Source organism: Lontra canadensis, unplaced genomic scaffold (assembly GCF_010015895.1).
Source record: "Lontra canadensis isolate GAN:19392208 unplaced genomic scaffold, GSC_riverotter_1.0 scaffold11, whole genome shotgun sequence".
NCBI classification, from domain to species: Eukaryota; Metazoa; Chordata; class Mammalia; order Carnivora; family Mustelidae; genus Lontra; species Lontra canadensis.
Genome location: NW_022631005.1, coordinates 24328276 through 24352021, shown reverse-complemented (window position 1 = coordinate 24352021; position 23746 = coordinate 24328276). Strand labels below are relative to the sequence as shown.

Below are 23746 nucleotides of genomic sequence, written 5' to 3'. Positions count from 1 at the left end.
CAGAAATAGAACACAGCTATGGATATAGTGGCGAAAGTGGGAGGGATGCATGAGCAAAATGGGTGAAGGAGAGTGGGAGATACAAGTTTCTAGTTATGGAACAAGTAAGTCATAGGGAAAAGATATAGCATAAGGAATATAGTCAACGGTATTATAATTAAAGTTGCATGATGACAGGTGGCAGCTACACTGGTGGTGAGCATAGCATAATGTATAGACTTGACAAATCATTATACTGTATGCCCAAAATCAAGGTAACATTATGTGTGTGTCAACTCTACCTCAGTTAAAAATATAAAATAAAAAACTTAAAATATAACAGATGATATAGCAGGATTATGTACACAGGATAAAAACAATTTATACATAACTAATAGGTTTATAAGCAAATTTAGTAAGATTAATGAATACATAATGAATAATCAATATACAGAGTCAACTGTGTTCCTCTATATAGGCAAAAAGCAGGAAAAAAATTTAATTTTTTTTTATTCTCAATTTTTTTGATTCTTAAGAGCATCAAAAATTCAAATTTTAGGGTCACGTGGGTGGCTTAGTGAGTTAAAGCCTCTGCCTTCAGCTCAGGTCATGATCCCAGGGTCCTGGGATAGAGCCCCACATCAGGTTCTCTGCTCAGCAGGGAGCCTGCTTCCCTCTCTCTCTCTCTCTGCCTGCCTCTCTGCCTACTTGTGATCTCTGTCTGTCAAATAAATAAATAAAATCTTTTTTAAAAAATTGAAATTTTAGACATAAACCTAATAAAAAGAAATTTGAACTGTAAATAGAAAAATTTTTAAGAGATATTTAGTAAAATTAAACAAGACCTAAAACAAAGAAGTGATAACCCTGTTAATAGATTGGAACTGATTATAATACAAATACTCTTGAGATTATGTGACATGTGGCTAAAACAACATGAACATCAGCTTTTAAAAGTAGGTATTAGTTCTGAAGGTGGAGAAAAAACTGATATTTTTGGAGTGCTTATCTTATAATAGTGTCTTCTCTGTGCCAAGAACTTAAACACATACTGTCTCATTTAATCCTCTAAGAATTTTATGAAACAAGTACTGATTTTTCTTCACTAATGAGGAAATTATGACATAGTGGGTGAGAAAGCCAGATTCAAATGTAAGCTTGTATGGCGACGAAGCCTAAAAAGAAGTAAATCTTCATCCGAAGAATTAAAACACAAGCAAAAATCAAACAAACTAATAGGGCCACCTGAGGTTGTCAGGGGTGAAGGTGGAGAGGGACAGAAGAGATGGTTGCTATAAAAAGGCAACAGGAGATATCTCTGTGGGATGCAACTGTTCTCTATCTTAATTACATCAATCTCCAGGTTGTGATCGTGTATTATAGTTTTTTAAGATGTTGCCATTGAGGAAAACCGGGTAAAGCATATGCAGGATCTCTTTGCATTACCTCTCACAACACTATATGAATTCACAATGATTTCAAAATAAAAAGTATAATTTTAAAAAATGGGAAAACACATAGCAATGGATCTCAAAGTGCGGAAGAATGATGTCTACAAAGATAATACTCTAAGATCATGTAGCCAGTGACAGCTAAATCATATATCTGGGTCTTTTCTTCCTTTTCAACACAGGAATGCACCACCTCTGCTTCAGAGCTAAATCAGTTAAAATATCTGTTTTAAACAGTCAAAATATTTGTCCTGAAAAGAATTTCGATTAAAAAATAAGTAATTATCTAATGAATTTTATTCCTAAATTTCATTCTTTCATGCATTCAGCAAAAATATATTTGGGTATGAGATGGAGCAGACACTGCACTAGCCTCTGCAAACATAATAATTTAAAAAAAATAGATGTAGTTTTGAAGAAATACTACAGGGAAAGTACCAACTGTTAAGGAAGCATGTAACAGAAATTCAGTTTCCACATCTGGAGATTTGGAAAGCTTTCTAAGAGATATATACATCAAAGCTGAGACATACAGAGTACACAATAACCAGATGAAAAGGATATACAAAGGGCCTAATTTGGAGTAAAAGGCAGAGAGCAGGTAGGAATTCTTAGTCTTCATTTTACTGGACCTATCAGTAAATTGTTCCTTCCTCATTAAACCATGTGTTTCATTTAGATTCTAAAACACCACATCCCCACAGTTTCTATCCTACTTCAACAGTCATTCCTGCTCTGTCTACACTTGTGCTGGTTCTTCCTCATCTCCCTGCCCACTTAAGATTAGAGTGTACCAGGGCTCAGTTCTTAGTAACTTTTGTTCTATCCTTTAGAGATATCATTATTTTCATGGCTTTAAATATTACCTCTGCCAATTACTCCCACATTTATAGAGAGAGATCAGCCTCTCCTGAACTTCAGACTCAAATACCTAACCAAACATCTCTACCTTGCAGTCTAATGGGCATCTCAAACTTAACACAACTAAAACTGAACTCTAGATCTTTCTCTCAAATCCTATTCCATCCACAATCTTCCCCATCTCATCCTTCCAGTTGGCCATACCAATTCCTTCACTCCCCTCAGTTCTCTCTCATCCTGCATATCCGATACATTAGCAACTCCTGTTACATTCAAAATATACCCAGAATCCCACCATTTCCTACTACCTCTAAATCCATTCACCTGATTTGAGCCACTATCACTGCTAGTCTGAATTTCTTCAAGAATCTGGTATCTCAGCCTCTACTTCCCTCCCTACATTCTCCTCTCAATGTAGCAGTCACTGAGATATTTTGAAAAGGTAAATCTGATCCTAACATTCCCCAGAACTTCTCAGCAGTTTCCAGTTTTACTCAGATAAAAGCTCTATTAATGGTTTATAAGCCCTTCTACAATCTGCTCCCACTTCTATTACCATCCCTTCTCACTTTTTCTTCTCTGTCACAATGATGTCCTTACGTGTTCCTGCTTTGGACTCTGCACTAGCTGGTCCACCTGCTTGTCCACTCTTCCCCCAATTATCTGCATGGCTACTTCTCTTGATTCCTTGAAAAGTCTTTTCTGAAATGTCAAATTTTCAATGAAAACTTGACTATCTTGTTTAAAATTTCAACTTTTGCACTTGCTTCAGCAGCACATATACTAAAATTGGAACAATACAGAGATTAGCATGGCCTATGCACAACGATGACACACAAATTCAGGAAGTGTTACATATTTTTCAGAGAAAGAATTTTAAAGTAAATGTAGCAACAATATGTGATTCTGGGTCAAGGGCATATGGAAGTTCTTGGCACTATTCTTGTGACTTTTCGTATGTCTTAAACTACTTCAGAATAAAAGTTTAAAATTTTAGGGGCACCTAGATGACTCAATGGGTTAAAGCCTCTGCCTTCTGCTCAGGTCATGATCCCAGCGTCCTGGGATCCAGCCCCGCATCCCACTCTCTGCTCAGCAGGGAGCCTGCTTCCCCTCCTCTCTCTCTGCCTGCCTCTCTGCCTACTTGTGATCTCTGTCAAATAAGTAAATAAAATCTTAAAAAAAAAAAAAAGTTTAAAATTTTAAAAACAAAAACCAACAAGAATTGCAACTCCTTATTATCTCTTCCTTACCCTACAGTTTCTTTGACAGCACTTATCACTTTGTGAGACACTATATGATTTAGTTTCCTCGTGTAGAATTTTAGTTGGTCTTTCGCCACTAGTGTATAAACTCCAAAAGGACAGAAATTCTTATCTCTTTTGTTTCCTGGTGTATTCCATGCACCTAGAGCAGTGCCTGGCACCAAGCACTCAGTATTATTTGTTACTTTGAAGTTTCAAAGGACAGGGGTACCATGATTAGAGAGTCTGGAGGTAGAGTAGTTCATAGAGATGTATAAGTATAAAGTAGGACCATAGGAGTGCATGGCTGAACTAATGTGGAAATCAAATTCACAGGAGACACAGCAGTCTAGGAACTAAGAAACTAGCATGTTATGTCAATTGGGCTATACATTCAAATGCAGAAATCACCCTAAGTAGATAAAAAGACAGTAAATCAAATTCAAGTTATAGCAGGGAAATTGGGAATGCAGTTTATAAAATGATTAAGATTAGAGAGAGGGTTGTATATTGAATACAAATTAAGGCTCCCTATTAGGATATTAGGTTATTAGAACACCCTAGAGAGTTCAAAGATAGAAAGGATGTCTACATATGGAAAATTCTTCCTACTACAGAATATCAATCAAATCTTCTGTTGAATTTAAGATCAAATTCAGTTAATTCAGATAACTAAATTTCTTAAATTCATCCTAATCAAACAAACTGATCAGTGGAAATTGTTCCCAGTAGGACAGCAATTTGGCTACATAGATACAACGAGTAAATGCTGTGACAATGAAATGCCTTAACAAATCTTGGAGGAGCTATGATAAAACATAGGATTACTCACTTCTCCTCTCCTCCCATCACACTAATAATAGCAGGCAGGTGGACAGAGGCAAGGGAAAAGGACTAGAAGCCAGGAACCTCAGTAAATACCTCTACCAACTAGCTAAGTAACCACGTAATAACATAAATAATTCCAAGTTCCTTATTGGAGATACAAATTTGGCTTGAAAAAGTGCCAGTTCATGCAAGTGGTTAATATGGAGGTCTACTGGACAGCTCTGCTTTAAAGTACACGGATTCCAGAAACCACAAATTCACACACACACACACAAAAACAAAGTTTATTGTTATAAGTTTCAAAAGGTAGTCAATGAAGAGGTCTACTTATCCACTCAAGTATTTTCAAGTGATTATGTACAAAGTCAGATATTCAATCACAGGAACCCTTCAGATCTGATCAAGGCTTGAAAATGTACCTATGTTACATGTTAAAACACTCAATGCTTTGATAATATCATACATTCTTTTTTACGTTTATATCTGATGTAGCTTTATTTAAAAGTTGTCAGTTAAGCTAAATTAAGTAAATGGAAATAACTTTTTTTTGGTCAATAAAACTGAATTTCCTAAAATGATAATGGGTTAATTTCAGTAAATTACAGAATTACAGAATTATTAAAAAAATCATTTATGGGACTTTAAGAACCACCATATCTAATATCTAATTACTCTAAAAGCAAGGACACTAGAACCTTTCATTCTATAAACAACAGTTTTCAAAATAATGATAAAATACCTCCCACTTATTAAGTGACCTCTCTGTGAGGACATTTTTAAAAATCTCTTGTAATTCTCAAAACAACTCACAAAGTATTATTATCCTCACATTAAGGTCAAGAAAATTGAGGTTCAGGAAAACTGATGTGAAATAATTTCTTACCAGTTGGCAGCTGGTTATATTAAACCTGAAACTGTGATTGTTCTAATTTTAAGTCTGAGTTTTTGCCATTATACAACAGTGCCTCTAAAAATTACTCATTCAACAAATACTTTTTGAGCACCCATTATATACCAGGCATTGCAGAAAATACCATGTATACGAAGATGAATTTGCACCATTGCAGCCTCATATCTTAGCCCAATCTAGGGCAGAAATAAGAGTTATAAACAAATAATTGGAACACAATGTAATAAGTGCTATGAAAGAAGTATATATAGGAATACTATATAATATTGGAAGTGTTTGCTCTGTGTAAGGTAGCAAGCAATCAAAGAAGGCTTCACTTATGAGAAAAAAAATGCTTGATATATAAGAGGCCTCATATTAAATTATTTTTTTATTTGACAGCAAGTGGGCACAGGCACACGGGGGAGGGGCAGAAGAAGAGGGAAAGAGAATCCCAAGCAGAATGGGTGCAGAGCCCCACATGGGGCTCTATCCCAGGACACAGATAATGACCTGAGTCGAAATAAAGTATCAGACAACTAACCAACTGAGCCATCCAGGCACCCCTATTTAAATTAAATACTGATGAAACTCATCAGTTGAAACTTAAAGGAAGAGCAGAGTTTGCAGATGAACAATCAAGATAAGGATATTCCAGAGAGAAAGAAGCCTTATTTGCAAAAGCACTAAGTTTCAGAAAATCCTAAGCAGTTTAGTATAGCTAAAAAATACGATTCTTGTGACAAGTGGTGAAGAAGTAATAATAGGCTAGGTCAGGGAGGTTCTCATTTGCCATGTGAAAACTGGACTTTATCCTGTAAGAAACTTGAGCCTTTCTTAGACTTTAAAGAGGCCATTAGTTTACAAAAATTACCTTGTCAAATATGGAAAAACAGATGTGAGGATGGGGACAATCTTTTAGAAGTATACCACAAATAGCCAAGGTAATACAATTTATAATTTCTTCACTTAAGACACCTATACATGTCGTTTCCAGTAGAAGCTGATGACTTCAAATGACTGATGAAGTCATCCTGATGACTTCAGGAAAAATCCTGAAGAAAAAAATACAAGAAAATATGGGAATAACAAGAAAATACCTACCTGACATTGTGGATGTCTCACAGACATTTCTAGCCTAAATGTCCAAAACCAAAGTCTTATTTCTCTACCAAACCCGTGTGCTCCCTGTGCAATCTCTCAGTAATAGTACAACCATGCAAGTTACTCAAACCAGTGACGTGGGTTCACTCTTGATTTCTCCCTTTCCTTTAGCCACCAAATTAAATCCATTCATTACTAATTATTTCTAAGGCATATCTCAAATGCATCCATTTCTTTCCAGGTCCATTGCCATCCCAAGCTATCACTGCTCTACTGGAATACTGCAATAGCTCCCAAATGGACTCCCTGACATTATCCTTAATATCAGTTGGTTTCCTTAAAGCACTTATTATAATTAGCAATTCCTTTTATCTATTTACTTGAATTTTGTCTTTCCCTCCTATTCGAATGTCATCATAAAATCAAGGACCACTAACTGTCTTGTTTACCATTTTACTTCAGCATGCCAGCATCAGCCAGGTCAATAAACAATATTTACAGAACTACTACACATTTACTATATGCCAGGCACTACTTTGTGTTTTATGTGTATGAAGTCATTTAATCCTCACAATAACCTGGGAGGTAGGTGTTCTCTTATCTCAATTTTATAGATAAGAAAACTAAAGGGACAGATTGTTAACTAATCTGCACTAGGTCACCCAACAAGTACATGGCAGAACCCATAATCAAACCTAGGCAGCCTGGAGCCCATTTTCTTGATTATTAGCCAGTACTTCTCTTAGTAGGTGCTCAACAAATATTTCTTGACCAAATAAACAAATGAGAAGAACAGGCTTAGGGGACATGTTAAGTTTGAAGTACTCAGAGAAGGCTATGACGTACAGAGGGATAGTTATTATAACAAGCATGCAGAAGGGGCACCTCGGTGGCTAAGTGTCGGCCTTTGGCTCAGTTTATGATCCTGGAGTCCTAGGATCAAGCCCCGCATGAGGCTAACTGTTCAGGAAGGAGTCTGCGTCTCCCTCTTCCCACCCTCCACCCCCACCCCTGGCCCCATCTAATGTTTTCTCCCTCTCTCTCTTTCAAATAAATACATAAATAAAATCTTTTTTAAAAAATAAGCATGCAGAAGTCATCAGCTTCTACTGGAAACAACATGTAAAATGCAAGCCCCTTTGTAATAAAAAGTGATCATATAATTTTTTAAAAATTGGAAATGCTCTTAAACTATAAACTTTTTGATCTAATTCTGCAATATAAAAATGTTTTCACAAAGCAGAGAGCCCCATTGAGTCTTGACTGTATCTGAAAAATTCTGTATTACTAATATGAAATTAAATACTTGTCACTAAGCAGCATTCAGTATCTATATAAATATTAAACTTATACTTTATTAAAATATAGATGTACCAAGATGTACTTTTAATTTGGCAGAATGGTACCAAAATCCACCTAAAAAAATACAAGAAAATATGGGAACAATAAGAAAATACCTAAAAAGAAGAATAGAACCACACTTTACCTACTTGATATCCAAACATAGTTTAAAGTTAGAGAAATTAAGATAATGTGTAGAGTTCCAGTCAAAGACAGAACAATGGAAAAAAGAAAAAGAAAAAAACAAAAAAAAACCAGAGTCCAAGCAAAATCAAGTATGTATAAATTGTAAAATTAAATGTAAGAACAAATTTTAAATTATATATACATATTTTTATTATCTAACTTATAAGCATCACAAATGCTTTTCTAAGTATCACAAATAAACTAGAAACTTTAAAAGAAAAAGATTTCAAAAGTAAAATAATTAGAATTATTTCATGGAAAAACAGCATTAAAAGTTAAAAAGACAAATTTCAAAATGAGAGTCAATGCTTACAAAATACATGAGAGTTAAAAAACCTAAGAAGTAATTCCTTTAAAATTATTAAGGGATTATCATAACCAATAACAAGCTACTTAAAAGAGATTAAACAATGGACACTACACATATAAAAAATCCTCAACATCAACAGAATTCAATTACAAACAAAATAATGAAGAATCACTTTTGCAATCAGATTGGATGGAATAAAAGACGGGAAGTGGGTGCTCGCAAACACTGTTAGTAAGAAAGAAAATGGGCACAACTTTTCTGAAGAGCAATTCAGGAATTATAAAGTAATTGTGGTTAAATAACCTAATTCTAAAAAGTCAGATTTACAGGATAATCAGACAAGCATATAAAGATTTGTTCACAAGGGCATTCTTTTTAAAAGTTAACTAACCCAACAATCCCACTTCTGGGCATATATCCAAAAGAAATGAAAACAGGATCTTGAAGACTTATGTGCACACCCATGTTGAGTGCAGCATTATTCACAATAGCTAAGAGGTAGAAGCAATCTAAATGTCTATTGGCAGAGGAACGGATAAATAAAATACACACACACACACACACACACACACACACACAGGAATATTATTCAGCTTTGAAAAGGGAAATCCAGTCATATGCTACAACACTGTTGAACCTTGAGGGTACAATGGTAAGTCAAATAAGCCAGTCAAAGAAGGACCAATACTGCATGAGTCCACCAATACAAGATACCTCAAGTGTGTGAACTCTTAAAAAAAAGTAAAACGGTAGATGCCAAGGGCTGTGGGAGGGGAAAAAGAGGAGTTGTACAAAAAGTACAGTTTCAGTTTTACAAGATGAAAAAGTCCCATATATCTATTTAATGACAAAGTACATACACTTGACAATACTGTACTATACACTTAAAAATGGTTAAGATTGTAAATTTTATGTTTTTTTACCACAATCAAATAAAGTTCATAAAAAAATGTAAATATCCATCAAGTAGGACTTGATTATGTTAGAGACATACAACGAATACCAGACAGCAATCAAAAATGTTAATTTTAAAATGATATTAACATATATCCAGTCATATCCACAGCCCATTGCTGAATTTAAAAAAAAAAAAAAGTTCACAGAAAAGGTAGTATGATAGCATTCATGCAAATGTCTATACCTGTAATAGGTTTGTAAGGATATTCACCCAAATTTAATGGTATTATCTCTGGATAACAGTATTACAGATGACCCCCTTTTTCATATTTTTCTTGTTTTTAAATACAATGAGTACATATTATTCAAATGACAGAGGATACACCAGAATTAGTGACTGCCACCATTTGTTCCAGATTTCTAGAATGGAATTTTACATTTCTCTCTCCTTATGTGTCTATAGCACATATTGGGGAATTAATAAATATTTGAGAGGCAAGATGAGTAGTGATTAAGAGATCAGAAATAAGATTTGGATATGAATCTCAGCTCCCAAATTTACTGATCAAGGCCTTAAAGTCTTCATGAAGGTCACTTGAACACCAATTTCTTCAACTAAATGTCACATAACAATACTTGCAGATTGCCCCCCCCCAAAAAAAACAATGTACTTAAAGCACTTAACATCATTCCTAGCTGAGGAAACACTCAATAAACTGATGGCCATATTTACTATTCCTTAACTTGAAGAACTCAGGACACAACAAAAACAAAAAAATAAATATCTATAGAAAACTACACTGCAAAATTATACTGAAAATCCCAACTGCATTAAGAAAACAAGAGCTATATCGTACACCTGAAACTAATACTATATGTTGAAAAACTTTAGTTAAAATAAAAAATTACTAAAAAAAAAAAGATAATTCTTTGACTGTTGGTCCCACAACACTGATGCTTTACTGGGGTGGGGGTGGGGAGAAGAAATGGTTATGGACCATTTTTGAGTACTAATCCTGTACCTTTCCGTAGCTTATCTCCTTCCAACCAGTCTTTAATAGTGTGTTTGTATACGAGGGAGTTGTTATTTCAGAACTTCTAAGCCTATTTTTAGTCAAACAGATAACCTGAAGCCATACTCCAAGGACCAAAGCGGCTAAAAACATTAAAGGCAGCTTCCATGAATACATGGGTGCAATCTAATAGTGAGCAAGTCAAACGATAAAAATGGGACTCTCGGGTTGAAGACTAGGGGCGGAGAATGGCATTCTGGACTTAGGAACTACCGCCATCCCATTTCACCCACTCTTTCTTAAAACACAATTACATGCCGTTCGACTCTCTCTCTCTCTAGAAACTGACTTGCCCGCCACGCCACTCCAAAAACCACACCTGGTGTATTCGCTGCCGAATCTCCAACTCCCGCCACAGATTTGGCTTGCGTCCGCCCCAAGGCGGAAGTGACTTCAACCGGACGCTCTGAAAGTAACAGAGTTCAAATACCAGAAATCTAAAACCCCTGCGGCGTTCTGAGAAAACTCTTCTCTGACTACCCCTCTCTTTTATGCCTCCGTCTTCTGTTAGGGTGTCGAAAAGGATTCGCCACTCACTAGCAACCGGTTCCCCGCCCCAAACTCCAAATCATTTAAGTCTGTTCCCTGTCATTGGCCAACGAAGTGCCATGGGTATCTCCCAGGAACTACAATTCCCGTCAGGCCCTAAAGGAAGAAAAAGCAGGCAAGGACAGAGGCTGGGGCAAAGCAGATTGGGAAATGTAGTCCCCTGCAGGCCGAACAGAGCAATAACCCCGCCTTCCCCCCCCTGAAGCAGGAGAAACCAGGTGTTCGGCTTAGAACCCGTTACCGCTAAAGGGAGGAGCCAATCCCTTAAGCAGCATTCCTCACTTCCCCCCACATGTTGAATAAAAATGTTCATTAACTCCAAGAAAGCTCTATAAGTAATCCCTGAAGAAGTATGGCTGTCTTTCCAATATTTCCAGGTCATTAAAAACTCCACAGAACTCCTCCACCTCAGGTTCCCAACTCGTGGGAAAAGGTGCCTTTTTACAAGTGGGCAAAATGGCTGTCCTGTTAGTTTTGCCATTGGTTGTCCTTTGCGTCGTTCAAGGGCGGTTACTTATCACCGATTGGTTCTTTTTCCCTTGAGGGTGGAGGAAGACTTGGCACGGCTCTGCCGCGGCCCAGGAGGAGATAAAGGGGTGGAGAAAAGGCCGTTTGTTCAGGTATGATTGGATGATCCTCATGTCACTCGGAGGATGTATAACCTATGATTTGTGGACTGTCCCTCAAAGAGAACGAAGAGGCGGGGTTAGTGCGTGGTGGGAAGGGGCGGGATTCTGCCAGCCGCGGCTGCCGCTGGAGCCGGTGTCCGGGCTGGTGATGGGGTTAATTCCCTTTCGTAAGACTCTTATTTGCACCCACCCAGCCCCGCCGTCGCCCCGCCGCGCCGCGCTCCAGCCGCCTCCTCCTCCTCCTCCTCCTCCTCAGTAACGCGGGTAAGAGATGCCCTCCCCTCCCCCCTCCAGCTCCCCGGGAATAACGCGCCTCGCTCCCCTCCCCCGCCCGCCAACCGGTAGCGCTAACGGAGAAGGAGGCAGGCAGGGGAAAGATGTGTATGAGAAGGTGGCCTTCCCCACCGAACCATCGGCGCTCCAGCCAGGCCCCCGCCGAGGTGCTGCTGCTGCCAGCCCGCCAGGAGGTCGGCTTCCGAGGGAGCCCTGCTCGCCTGGCCCGCCGCAGCGGCTGCAGCTGCATCCACTACCTTGTGCCCACCGCCCCCACCCGGGGGCCATGTGAAAAGCAAACCCCTCGAGGCCTAGCGGAGGAGACAGGGGAAAGGTTCCCGAGTCCCTGCCATGGCTGCTGCTTGCTGCCTTTGCAGCCCCAGGGACTCGGGAACCAGGCACAGCAGGCCTTCCAGGAGCGGGTGCCGTGCGTGGTTCTGCTCTCTCGGGTGGCTGGCGCCGGTGCCTCGGGCTCCCTGGCCCACCCCACGCCTCGGCCCCCCGCCTTGCACCGGGAGAATTTTTAGAAAGGAAATAAGGCGTTCCGACCGGTTGGTGAAATGTAGGCATGTCTTGCCTGTTGTACCAGAAAAAGCACAATGGGATTATTGAAAAGAAAGTTGAATGACTGTCACTGCCACCGACCCCAGGGGTCAGATTTACACATCTTAGGGTTGAGCCTTAGGCTCAAACCTGTGTTTTTGAAGTTTTTTGGTTCTCTTTTTTGTTACTAGGTGCAGAGGAGAGTGCTTCTCTTTTTGAGCTTGCTTTTATGTAGGAACAAATTGTTGAGGCTATCTTGTCCCGTGTGTAATTGTCCTGGATAGCAAGTTAAGTAAAAGTAAGGCTTAGTAAATAGCAGATGATTTTTCTAATATGATGTCCCAGGAAATAGATGTGTATAGATCTAAGTATCCATGGTTGTAGTTTGCATAATTGTAATTCTGAAGAAACCGTTTGCTATTAGCTTAGATGTCATTGATTAGAAGAACTTTTGAGTAATTAAAAGGTGGTTAAAGTCTAACTGGAAGCTAACCGAGTTGTAATATTTGAAAGAGTAAGATCTATGTAATATTTAATATAGTTGGTTACCAGTGTACCTAGAGTAGCTGGACATACATCAGCTTAATAAAATCTGGCATATTTGAGAACGAATGTTTTTTCCTCACACATTAGGTGCTCATCTTTTCACACCCGTGTGGGGTTGGTTTTGGGGTTTTGTTTTTGTTTTGTTTTGTTTTGGCACGAGTATGTCCTTAAATAATGTATTCTGTAATTTGTAGTAAACATGACAATATCAAAGGTAAAATTTTAGGCCCACTTCTGAGGCTTAACTTGTTACCAGTGTAAACTTGGGTTCTGAAGAAATAATCAGTTTGCCTATGTGTTAGACCATTTCTTCAGGGTCTAAGGAGACCCTGTTTGCCTTAATGATCTTACATATTTCCATAACTCATACACTTGCATACAGAATTACATAGATCCTAGATTCAGGATCTGGAAGAAATGTCAATGTGTGCTAAAAAAAAAAAAAAGAAACATAACCCTGAAAGGTAAATTTGCTCAGCTCCCTACAAAGCACTGGTATGTATGTATTATATGTATACATATATATATTTTTTTCATGTATCAGCATTTTCTAAAACTTGTTGGTTAATTGATATAGAATTAATACTTTCAGATCTCATATACTTTATATACAGAAAAGGCTGATGAATAGGAGGCTTTTACATTGTCTTATTAGCTGTGGACCTTCTGTGAGCCTCAGTCTCAGGTATAAAATTGGGATGATAGCACTTAACACTTGGAGTTGTGAGGATTAGAGATGAAATGTATAAAGCTCCTACTATTGTGTTTAATGCATAGTATGCATTATTAAATATTAACTTAATGCATCTTAAGAGAATGAGTTTATTTACATGCACATGTTGCAGCCTCAGAACTTGCTCTTTTATGGTAGAGGAGTACTATGGGAGTTTTCATTTATATAGGGACTTAAATTCTTGCAGTTTGCCGCTAGCCATTTTCAAAGTAAAAGGTATGTGACAAACTGGAAATCAGATACTGAAGAGTTGTTGATTTTATAGAAGGTTTTTTAATTTTTGTGTTAAAATCCCTATGTTTAGAATATATTTCAGATGAATTATTTGGAATAAAAGGATGTAGTAAATTGTTTTAATCATAAATTATTATAAAATCTTTTGAATTTTACTTAGCTGATAGGTGTTTCAAGGTTTAGATTGTTTGCAATGCATATTCACTGTGCTATCAGGCTACTGACAGGCAACTCTTTAATACAGAGTTAAGATTAAGTGAGTCATTTGAATTCATTATGGCCATAGGCTGACTGCAGTTTTGTTGCTGTTTTTAATTCTCAGTATATATCAGTACTTGAGTTTTTCTTTTCTATGAAACAACATCCCAGACACACTGTTCCTTTCTCTTTTCCGGCACTTTGGAAAATGTATTGGTCTTCACACATAATAGTGTCTTTTGAGTTTGTCCTGGTAGACAAATTAAAGTTTAACATGAAAAGTTTTATTACAAAGTCTCCTGACAGTAAGGCCTGGCCAGGGTTCAAGGCAGCTGTACCTTATGTTGAATGGCGAATGAACCCAGTACAATTGGATGCTCTTTTGGGGAGCGTTAAGTGGCAGCAGCAGAATATTTTATAAAATTGAAATAAACTTTTTCAAAAATTATGCAGAAAAAATGCAGTGCCGGGCCTTTCCAAATAATAAAAGAGATTTTTTTAGTACTGGCACTTTAGCATACTTAATTATACACATTTAAATTAATGTTAATTTTTAATTCTGCAGAAACAGAGAAACACTGAGAGTTGATAAAGATTTTATTTTCTCTCTTCTTGAAAATGTTACAATAATAAGCACTTGAGACTTGATGGGTTTATAATACATTGTTGCTATTTGAATTAGAAAACTTCACTATTAACACTTCCATGATCTATTGTAAATACTCTGACAGTCTGTGTGTCAAAGAGTTGTGGCTACAAATAGCAGTCTGTTTTTCAAATGGCTCTTGTAGCTCCAAATCATAGACTCTATTTCTTTGTAGTCATACCTCTATGCATTGATGATAACTTATTATTTATAATTTAAGATAACTAAGATACATAAGGAGCCTGTCAGTTTTGTCGTAGCGTAATAGAGTATTTTCTTAGAAAGGTAAAATAGTCTTGCATCTGATCCTGTGAAGTCTCATAATGTTTATTAGTAATACAGACATGTGCAAAGAATAAAATCATAAAATCAAACAAAATTTTATTAAGTTAACTTTGCTTTCCAAATAAGGATACGTTATATAAATTAAGTAAATTTGTTTGTACCTGATAAGATGTAAGCATGTGTATCTTTTCCAGAATTTAATTCAATTAGTCATTGGGTGATGGTTGAAACAAGAGATGAGTTATTTAATCCTGGCTAGATTCTAGTTCTGTGTCTTATTTTCCAAAAGTTTGGTTTTTTCTCAGATTTTATCCTTGAAATTTTTACCTCTTCTTACCTTCTTAGTCTCTACATGTGCCTATTAACTTAAATTTTTCCCCCATGGTTTTGAAAGCCTGTACTTAAGATCTTTGTTTTTCTCTTTGTCTCCTGAATTGTAGATTTGTAACTTAAAAAAAAAAAAAAATTCTACATGTAAGCCCACTTCTCTTGTGCCTTCTTATTTCATAAATACTAAACCATATAGCATGTTTAAATGATTATTCTTATTGCCTTCTTGACTAGTGTTTTCATCTATAACTCCTTAAAAGTACTTTCTCTCAAAAAGAAATTAAGTATGGGAAGTAAGTTACATATGTTCTTATTCTTGACCTTTCTTCTTGAAGGGCATAATTTGATATCGTCTTGCCAAAGAGTTTATTTAAAGTACTGTGATTTGACTTCTCCCAACTTTATATTTATCAATGACATAAAAATTAGTTTTGTGAGCTAGTTGTACAGTTAACTTCACTAACCTTTCTTCTGCTTGAAAGAAATTCCATAACCGGTACATCACCTTAAAGTCTGAGTTGGAAGTTTAACTGCAGATTTACCTTGATGCCTTGTTTCTCAGTAGAGAGAGAAGCTATGGAATTACAAAAGAGAGGTCTAATGTTGTGGGGATAAAACTGTAAATGTATGCAAAGCAAGGACTTAAATGAACACAAGGCCCTCGTTTTTAAAGTGCTCTTGGGACAGATGCTTATTACAGAATTGCTATGTTTAAAAATAGTATCTTTTTGCTGGAAACAACCCAAATCCCTTCCTTGAGCGAATGGTTAAACCATTCTATATCCATACCATGGACTACTATGCAGCAATAAAAAGGAAGAAAACATTGATAAAGCAACTTATGTGGATCTTAAAGTAATAGACGAAATGAAAAAAAAAGTTTTAAAATGGGAGAACCATGTGGTCTCATTTATATAACATTCTCAAAATGGCAAATTATGAGCTAGAGCGCAGATTAGTGGTTTCCAGGCATTAGAGATGGGGTTTGAGGAAGCAGGATGGTTGTAACTAGAGAGGGGAAGTATGAGGGATCTTTGTAGTACTGGAACGTTTCTGTATCTTGATTGTATGGTGGTTCCCTAAATCTACATTGCATAGAAACACAGACAAATGGAGCTCTTAGGTGGCTCTTTTGACTAAGTGTCCGACTCTGGATTTTGGCTCAGGTCATGAACTCAGGGTGGTAAGATGGAGCCTTGAGTCAGGCTCTGCACTGGGCATGGAACCTGCTTAAGATTCTCCCTCTGCTTCTCCACCCCATTCACGCATGAGCACTTGTGCATGTGCACTCTCTCTTGCTCTCTAAGAAAAAGGAAAAGAAGAGAAACAGACAAATGAATATGTGTAAAACTGGCAAACTCTAAATAAGGTCGTATATCAATGCCAATCCCTGCTTTAGATGCTGAACTATATTTACATTGTCATTGGGGGAAATTGAGTGACGAGTACATGGGAGCTTTCTATACTATTTTTGCAACTGCCTATGAATGTATAATTGTTTGAAAAATAGAAAGTTCAGCAAAAAAACTCTGATACTTATATATATGTTCCTGGATAGTATTGAAAAAAGTATAATTTTAAGCAAATACCTTCAATATACCTTTCATACATTTTATATTGTTCATTTGTGTTAGTTTTACCAAGTTCACATGCATCTGAAACACAACAGAAATACCTCTACATCAAACATATCCAAGGTGCAATTTCTGTTTTCATTTTATAAGCCTTGTTTCCCCAAATGCCAATTCTTTCATCATTCTCCTTTTATAAAGGCTTGCTGCCCTTTCACTTTTCAACCCTTTCTTGTATAAACTAAAAAGAATCTGACATTAGTTATCTATATTGTTCATTTTCCAGTTGCAATAGAAGGATTTTTATCAAGAGGTGATACATTCATTATTTAACCAGATATTTATATATTAAACCTATTGATTATCTGTAAGATAAAATAAAAGATGTTATCTTCTTGTATAGGCATACAGAATCAGCAAATAAGAAATCATTTGGGGAAAGAAAGTGATATAAGTGCTTATTAAGTTACTCTAATTACTGTATGACCCTACACTTTTTAATACAAAAGTACTAAATGTTCTAAAGCAATTGGAGAGTAACGTAAGGAGGTCAAAAATAAAAGTATAGACCACCAACTTGGGGAGGATACTTTTTTGTGATACAGATGACCTTGATCCATTTGGAGTTAATTTTTGTGTATGGTATGAGGTAGGAGGTCCAAATTCATTTTTTTACATGTGGATATCTTTTTTTTTTTTTTAAAGATTTTATTTATTTATTTCTTAGAGTGAGCACAGGCAGACAGAGTGGCAGGCAGAGGCAGAGGGAGAAGCAGGCTCCCGGCTGAGCAAGGAGCCCAATGCCGGACTCGATCCCAAGACGCTGGGATCATGACCTGAGCCGAAGGCAGCCACTTAACCACCTGAGCCACCCAGGCGTCCCTGTGGATATCATTTTTATCTCCACACCATTTGTTGAAAACACTGTTCTTTTCCTATTGAATTGTCTTGGCTCTTTTGTGGACCATAAATGTAAGAGGTTATTTCTCAACTCTAAATGCTATTACATTGATTTATAGGTCTATCACTAGACTGGTAGTACCATGCTGTTTGATTATGTAACTTTGTAACAAGTTTTGAAATTGGGACTTGTGAGACCTCCAGCTTTGCTCATTTTCAGGATTGTTTTGGCTATTCTGAGTCCCTTTGATTTCTTTATGTAGTTTAAGATCAGCTTGCCAGAAAGCCAGCTTGAATTTTTGATAGAGATTGTGTCAAACACGTAGGTCAGTTTTGCAATTTGGGAAGTATTACTATATTCAACAGTATTATATGAGAAAATTTCTTTAACGTGTAATGATTCATTTAAAAAGAATAATAAACTCATTGCATGTTAATATAAATACTACATTTTTATGAAAAATGACTTTGCAGAATTAAAAAATAGCAAGAATGGGATTGTTTTATGTCTATGTTTCTTCTTAATATCTGACTTATCAGAAGATAGCTGGTTTTTATGCATTCACTCTGCTTTTGCATTCACTCTGATAGGACATTTGATTTTGGTTGAAATAATAAGGCAATTTGGCCACATACAAATATTTAGAAGAAAAGTAAGGGACCTCATGGACTCTTTGAAAGGATCTTGATCGGCAGTGGTCCTTGAACCACACTTTGAAAACAGCTTCTCCAGTGGAAAGCAATATGTTTGGAAACTCAAAGATTTGATTAAATACCACAAATCTGCCACTCAACAACTGATGTGACTTTTGAGCAAGTAACTTAGCCTTTCAATCTGTTTCTTCATCTGTATAATGGGGATAATGACACCATACTTTGAAGGGAGGGAACAAGATCATGTATGTAAAGTTTGGGATATACAGAAACCACCAAAGAAATGATTCTTGTTCTGTTTCATTTATACTCGTCCACCTCTGTCTATTGTATGGGATTAGCTAATTTTTTTCCACCTAATGTTTACATACCACAGCAAGGTTGTAACCTTTATGTAAATTTGGTTCATTGTGGTGGTATTTACTTAAGAGTGGAGCTTTATTCATATGTCTTTTATTATTCCTTTTAGCTACAAATCATGTTAAGAAGGAAAGAGAAGGGTCCACAAAGAAAGTAAAAAAATTTATCAGAAATGAGGGAGTAAAATTGGTGCCTCCTTTAAGACCATTTGTCACTCACCCCAGTCCTGCTACTAATGTTGTAGAATGAAGGAAACTGCAAAGAAATAAAAAAAAAAAAAAAAAAGCCCTCTGCCTTAAATTAAAGAGTGGTTCTTTAGCATGTATTTTCCCTGTTATAATTAATAAAATTGAAGTATAAATGACTCCAAATCTTTAATGATTCTATAATACTGAACCAAATCATACATGATGTTCTAAAAAAAAAAAAAAACCTTGCCACTTAAACTCTATATCATTAGAGTAGTAGGTATAACTTTGCATTTATCTGAAAAGCTAAATAAAGTGAATTGATTTTTTATAGGACATGGAAAGTGTAGATTCATTCAGCAAGTATTTTTTGAAAACTTTGTACCCTCTACTGATATTGTGAAACAGATAATACCCTTGCCCTCCTAGATCTCATTTTCTTGTGGGTGAGACAAAGAAATGAAATATATATATAATATAATGTCAGATAGAATACAGAAATTATTGCAGTGAAAACAAGCAGTTTGAGAGCTTAAAGATTGACGGAACGAGATAATAGGGTCTATTTAAGACAGGGTGACCAGGGAAGACCTCTTGATATTTGAGCAAACTCTTGAATGAAGTAAGGGAACAAGTTATGAGATTCATAAGGGAAGAACATTCCATTTAGAAGGTACAAAGTACAAAGGCCATGAAATGGAGAAGATGGAGATGGAACTTATACTTGTTACTGATGTTCAGCAGTGTTGTCCTGAATTCAGACAGAGTTTAAAGGAAGAGTACATTTTTTTTAAAAGATTTTATTTATTTGACAGAGATCACAGAGAAGCAGGCAGAGAGAGGAGGAAGCAGGCTCCTTGCTGAGCAGAGAGCCCGATGCAGGGCTTGATCCCAGGACCCTGAGATCACAACCTGTGCCGAAGGCAGAGGCTTTAACCCACTGAGCCACCCAGGCGCCTCAAGGAAGAAGTACATTAAGAGCACTTTGAGCTCTGCAACTGTTAGCTGTACATATTTTGAGCCAAACAAGTAATTTCCACTGTAGAACCTCTTAATCCCAAATGTACTGGATCTTAAGGGACATTTACAAAGTCTAAGCCCAAATGTTTCATCTTCACTTATCAAGGATTTCTTGTCTTTTCAGTGCTAAACCAAAAGATCCAATAGTTTTTCTTAAAATTACCTGCATTTACATAGAGCAGTAGGGCCATCTTTGTGTTGGAATGTGAGAATTCATCTGGTCCAACCTCAGTAGTTCTCAAGGATCAGTCCAGTGGCAGTCACCTGGGCAGCTTGTCCTAAAGTTGTCTGCTTTTCATTTCCTTTCTTCTTCCAGGGGGTATCAGAATGAGGACAAAGGAAGAGAGCTGCTTGGCTTCTGGCTTCCAAGCGAGCTGTAGTGGAGATCTGATAGGACGGAGAAACAAGCAGTCATTTAGCCTTGGCTTGAACTATCCTTGTGGCAGGAGTACATTTCTAAGGGACTTCTTGTCTATACTTTATGTTTCTTTGTTTCAGCATCTTCAGGTATATAGTCATAGAGATACATACATATATACAGATGTGTACATATCAGTGTAGATTTGTATGTTTATATTTGTATGTTATATTTTCTGGTTGTCATATTACATTACATACACACATTATATATATATATATATTTTTTTTTTTTTTTTGATGTATGGAGGAAGGGCATAGGAGGAGAGGAGATCCAGTTGAAGGAGACCATAATTGAAATGTTAATCATAATCATAAAGGTGCATCAATATCCATGTCAAAAAAAAAAACCCCGAAGAAGAGTAGTGCCCTCAGAGAGTAGAAACTAAGGTGTGGGTAAGGATGGGAGACTTTACCTGCCCAGGTACAAGACCCTCCTGTTTGGCCTAGTTGTCCTAATAAGGGAGGAAAAGGAAAAGTAACCCCATAAATGTCTCCAGTAGGTATGTGTCTCCCCATTTCACTTGTCCCTGGGTATTTAGCAGCCTCCTTATACTTACCCAGTTAAATTCCTCATTATTACTGACTGAGGGACTCCATCTAGTCCTCAAAGTGCATTAGATCTTGTCATAGAACCAGGAAGCTAGACCATAATGATACCACTTCTGGTTTTAGGTTTTTATATTACACAAAGTGGTATAATCACAGGAAAGAAATGTTTTGAAGGACAGTTTTAAAAACAAATTTTAAGTCATTTTGATAAGTTGACTTGAAAAATATGTTCAGAATTGTTTTGTTTTGTTTTTAAACTCAGGTAATTTTGCAGTCCTGTGTGTCTTTTAAAGTCAGAAATATTTCATTAAAAAAGGGAAAAATAAATTAAAAATTTTAAAGATATTTTGTATTATTTAATAAACTCAACAGATTGTTTTACTTTTTGACTGGGATAAAAACTGAATCAGTTTAAAGTTCCCTTTAAGTGAGCTTTAAAATGAACTTTTTGGAAAGTTTGTACTTTCTTTTTAATTAACGTATCATGTATTTTTTGCTTCAGGGATACAGGTCTGTGAATCATCAGTCTTACACAATTCACAGCACTTGCCATAGCACATACCCTCCCCAATGTCTATAACTCAGCCACCCTATCCCAGCACCCCCACCCCCCAGCAACCCTGTTTGTTTCCTGAGATTGAGTCTCTTATGGTTTGTCTCCCTCCCAAAAGTTTGTACTTTTTGAAAGCTTTTTAAAAAATCAAAACAGTACACTGCACATAAAAATCAAAATAGTACAGTGGATCTGTAATTGATTATCATTCCCTTATCCACTTTTACTATATGGATTCAGGAGTTTCTTGAAGAGAGCTAGAATGTTCTTAGCACCAACAATCAAATGCATTCTTCTTTATGCTCCCATCAGTTTATCAAAATCACGTCACATTGTTTTCTTACACTGGAAGCATGGATTTTCTGTAATTTTTAAAAATTTATCCTGGAGTTTCTAATTGTCTTTTTTTTCTGATTGACAAGCAATAATGTACCATCAGCATATCCTCAAAGTTTTTCAGTCTCTGTTTCATGGAGACCTCTTTACCTAAGGGATTTTCTCTTGGATTCTTCTTTTTTGCCCTCATCCTGGGACTTCCCTTCTGCCGTTTGAGGTTGAGTCAACTGTTTGCTGGCTTCTGTGGATCCATCCTCTCTCTTGGTTTTTATACTCATTTTGCTAGATGGTGGCCTAAGATATTTTCCTTAAAAAGGTTGCTTGAGAAGTAAATCTTTTCAGACTTGAGACACCTGAAGTCTTTATTCTACCATCACAACTGCTGGAGGGCATAGAGTGCTAACTTCAGTCATTTGCCCATTGTACTAGTACGTCACTGTTGTCTTCTAGCATCTGTGTTACTTTTGAGAAATCTGCTGCTGAAATTTTCCAAGCACATACAAAATTTGATAGATGACTCAGTTTTACAGTTGTTAACATTTTGCTCTGTTTGCTTTACTCTATATCAATCCATCTCATTTTTTTGACACGTTTCAAAATAAATTCAGGAATCCGTATACTTCAGTCCTGAACACTTTGGCATGCATGTAATTAACTAGAGTTCAGTATTTGATTATGTTTTTATGGGTAAATATACATTCAGAAAATGCATATATCAGGAACTTACCATTCAGTGAATTTTGTAGACATAGACTCATGTGTCAAGGTATAGAACATTACCATCACGCTAATAAACAACAACCAAAAGTTTTGATTCTTTTTCATCATATATTTTCCTGTGCTAGGAACTTTCATAAATGGAATCATACAATATGTGCTCTTTTGTGTAAGGCTTCTTTTTTTAACTCAGCATATTTTTCACATTTATCCATGTTGTTGCATGTATGAATAGTTGCTCTTTTACTACAGAATAGTATTTTGTTGTATAAATATGCAATTCGTTTTTCTATTCTGTCAATTACCACCTATGTGCTGTTTCTGCTTTTTATCATAAATAAAGAACTCTTTGACATGCAAGAGTATTGGAGAATAAGTTTTAAATATTCAAATGAGAAACACCTGCTAACATGCAGCATATAGCACAATAATCCATTTATTTCTTTCTTCCTTTCATTTCCTAGATCTTGAGATTTTGTTAATACGAAATGAAGGCACAACTTAGTTGAGAATATTGGCATGGTTTTTTGTTTCTTGCTATACAAAGAGGAAGTAGGAAGATTATTTAAAATCATCCCATTTTTTAAAAAAACAATCTCTACACCCGGCATGGGGCTTAAACTCACAACCCCAAGATGAAGAGTACATGCTTTACTGATTGAGCCAGCCAGGAACCCCATAAAGTCACTCCATTTTTTTAAAGTTTTGAACATTTTTATTGAAATTTTAGGATTAATCTAAATTTTAGGATTTCCTAGTCCATCGACTGATTTTAGGTAATTGGGTGTTTAAATTGTCTTTCCCAGAAGTTAGCATTTCAGCACAAAGTCATTGAATTTTAGAAGTAGATGTTTTTAAAGAATATATTAATTTGACATTAACTTTTTTTTTTTTAAGATTTTATTTATTTATTTGACGGAGATCACAAGCAGGCAGAGAGGCAGGCAGAGAAGGGGAGAGAGAGGAGGAAGCAGGCACCCTGCTAAGCAGAGAGCCCGATGTAGAGCTCGATCCCAGGACCCTGGGATCATTACCTGAGCCAAAGGCAGAGGCTTTAACCCACTGGGTGCCCCTTATTTGACATTAACTTTTATATGAATCACCCTTAATCTAGAGAGGCATGACCTTTTGAGTTATGTTTTGTGTCTACCATGCAGGACTACTGTGTATTTTGCTTATTTTTACTAAAGATTGTCAATTCTACTAGTAATTGTAGATTTTAAGATCATAATCTAGAGGGTCCTTTCTACCTTTAAAGTTTTGTTAAATTTCTATGTTAAATTAAGAATGAAGTTTTCTGGTTGCCATATTACATTACACAAAAGGGTTATTCTGGTGTAATGTTCCAG

The 23746-nt window shown here is 36.5% G+C and overlaps 2 protein-coding genes and 1 pseudogene across 4 annotated transcripts in view; 2 read left to right on the top strand and 1 right to left on the bottom strand.

Moving 5' to 3' along the window:
• The window catches only part of ZRANB3 (zinc finger RANBP2-type containing 3), a 312440-nt gene extending 301753 nt beyond the window's left edge, over positions 1-10687 (bottom strand). For 2 of the 3 annotated variants that reach the window (XM_032856166.1, XM_032856168.1), the window contains exon 1: positions 10483-10687. The gene's annotated coding sequence lies outside the window, so the exon portion shown is untranslated. Of the gene's footprint in view, positions 1-10452 lie in introns of all 3 variants that reach the window. The other variant, XM_032856167.1, reaches the window with a different exon arrangement.
• On the top strand, positions 3055-3154 carry LOC116866963 (annotated as a pseudogene).
• A 741-nt stretch (positions 10688-11428) lies between the features above and the next one.
• Positions 11429-23746, top strand: part of R3HDM1 (R3H domain containing 1) — a 209860-nt gene continuing 197542 nt past the window's right edge. Inside the window, exon 1 of the mRNA XM_032856157.1 lies at positions 11429-11605. The gene's annotated coding sequence lies outside the window, so the exon portion shown is untranslated. The remainder of the gene's footprint in view (positions 11606-23746) is intronic.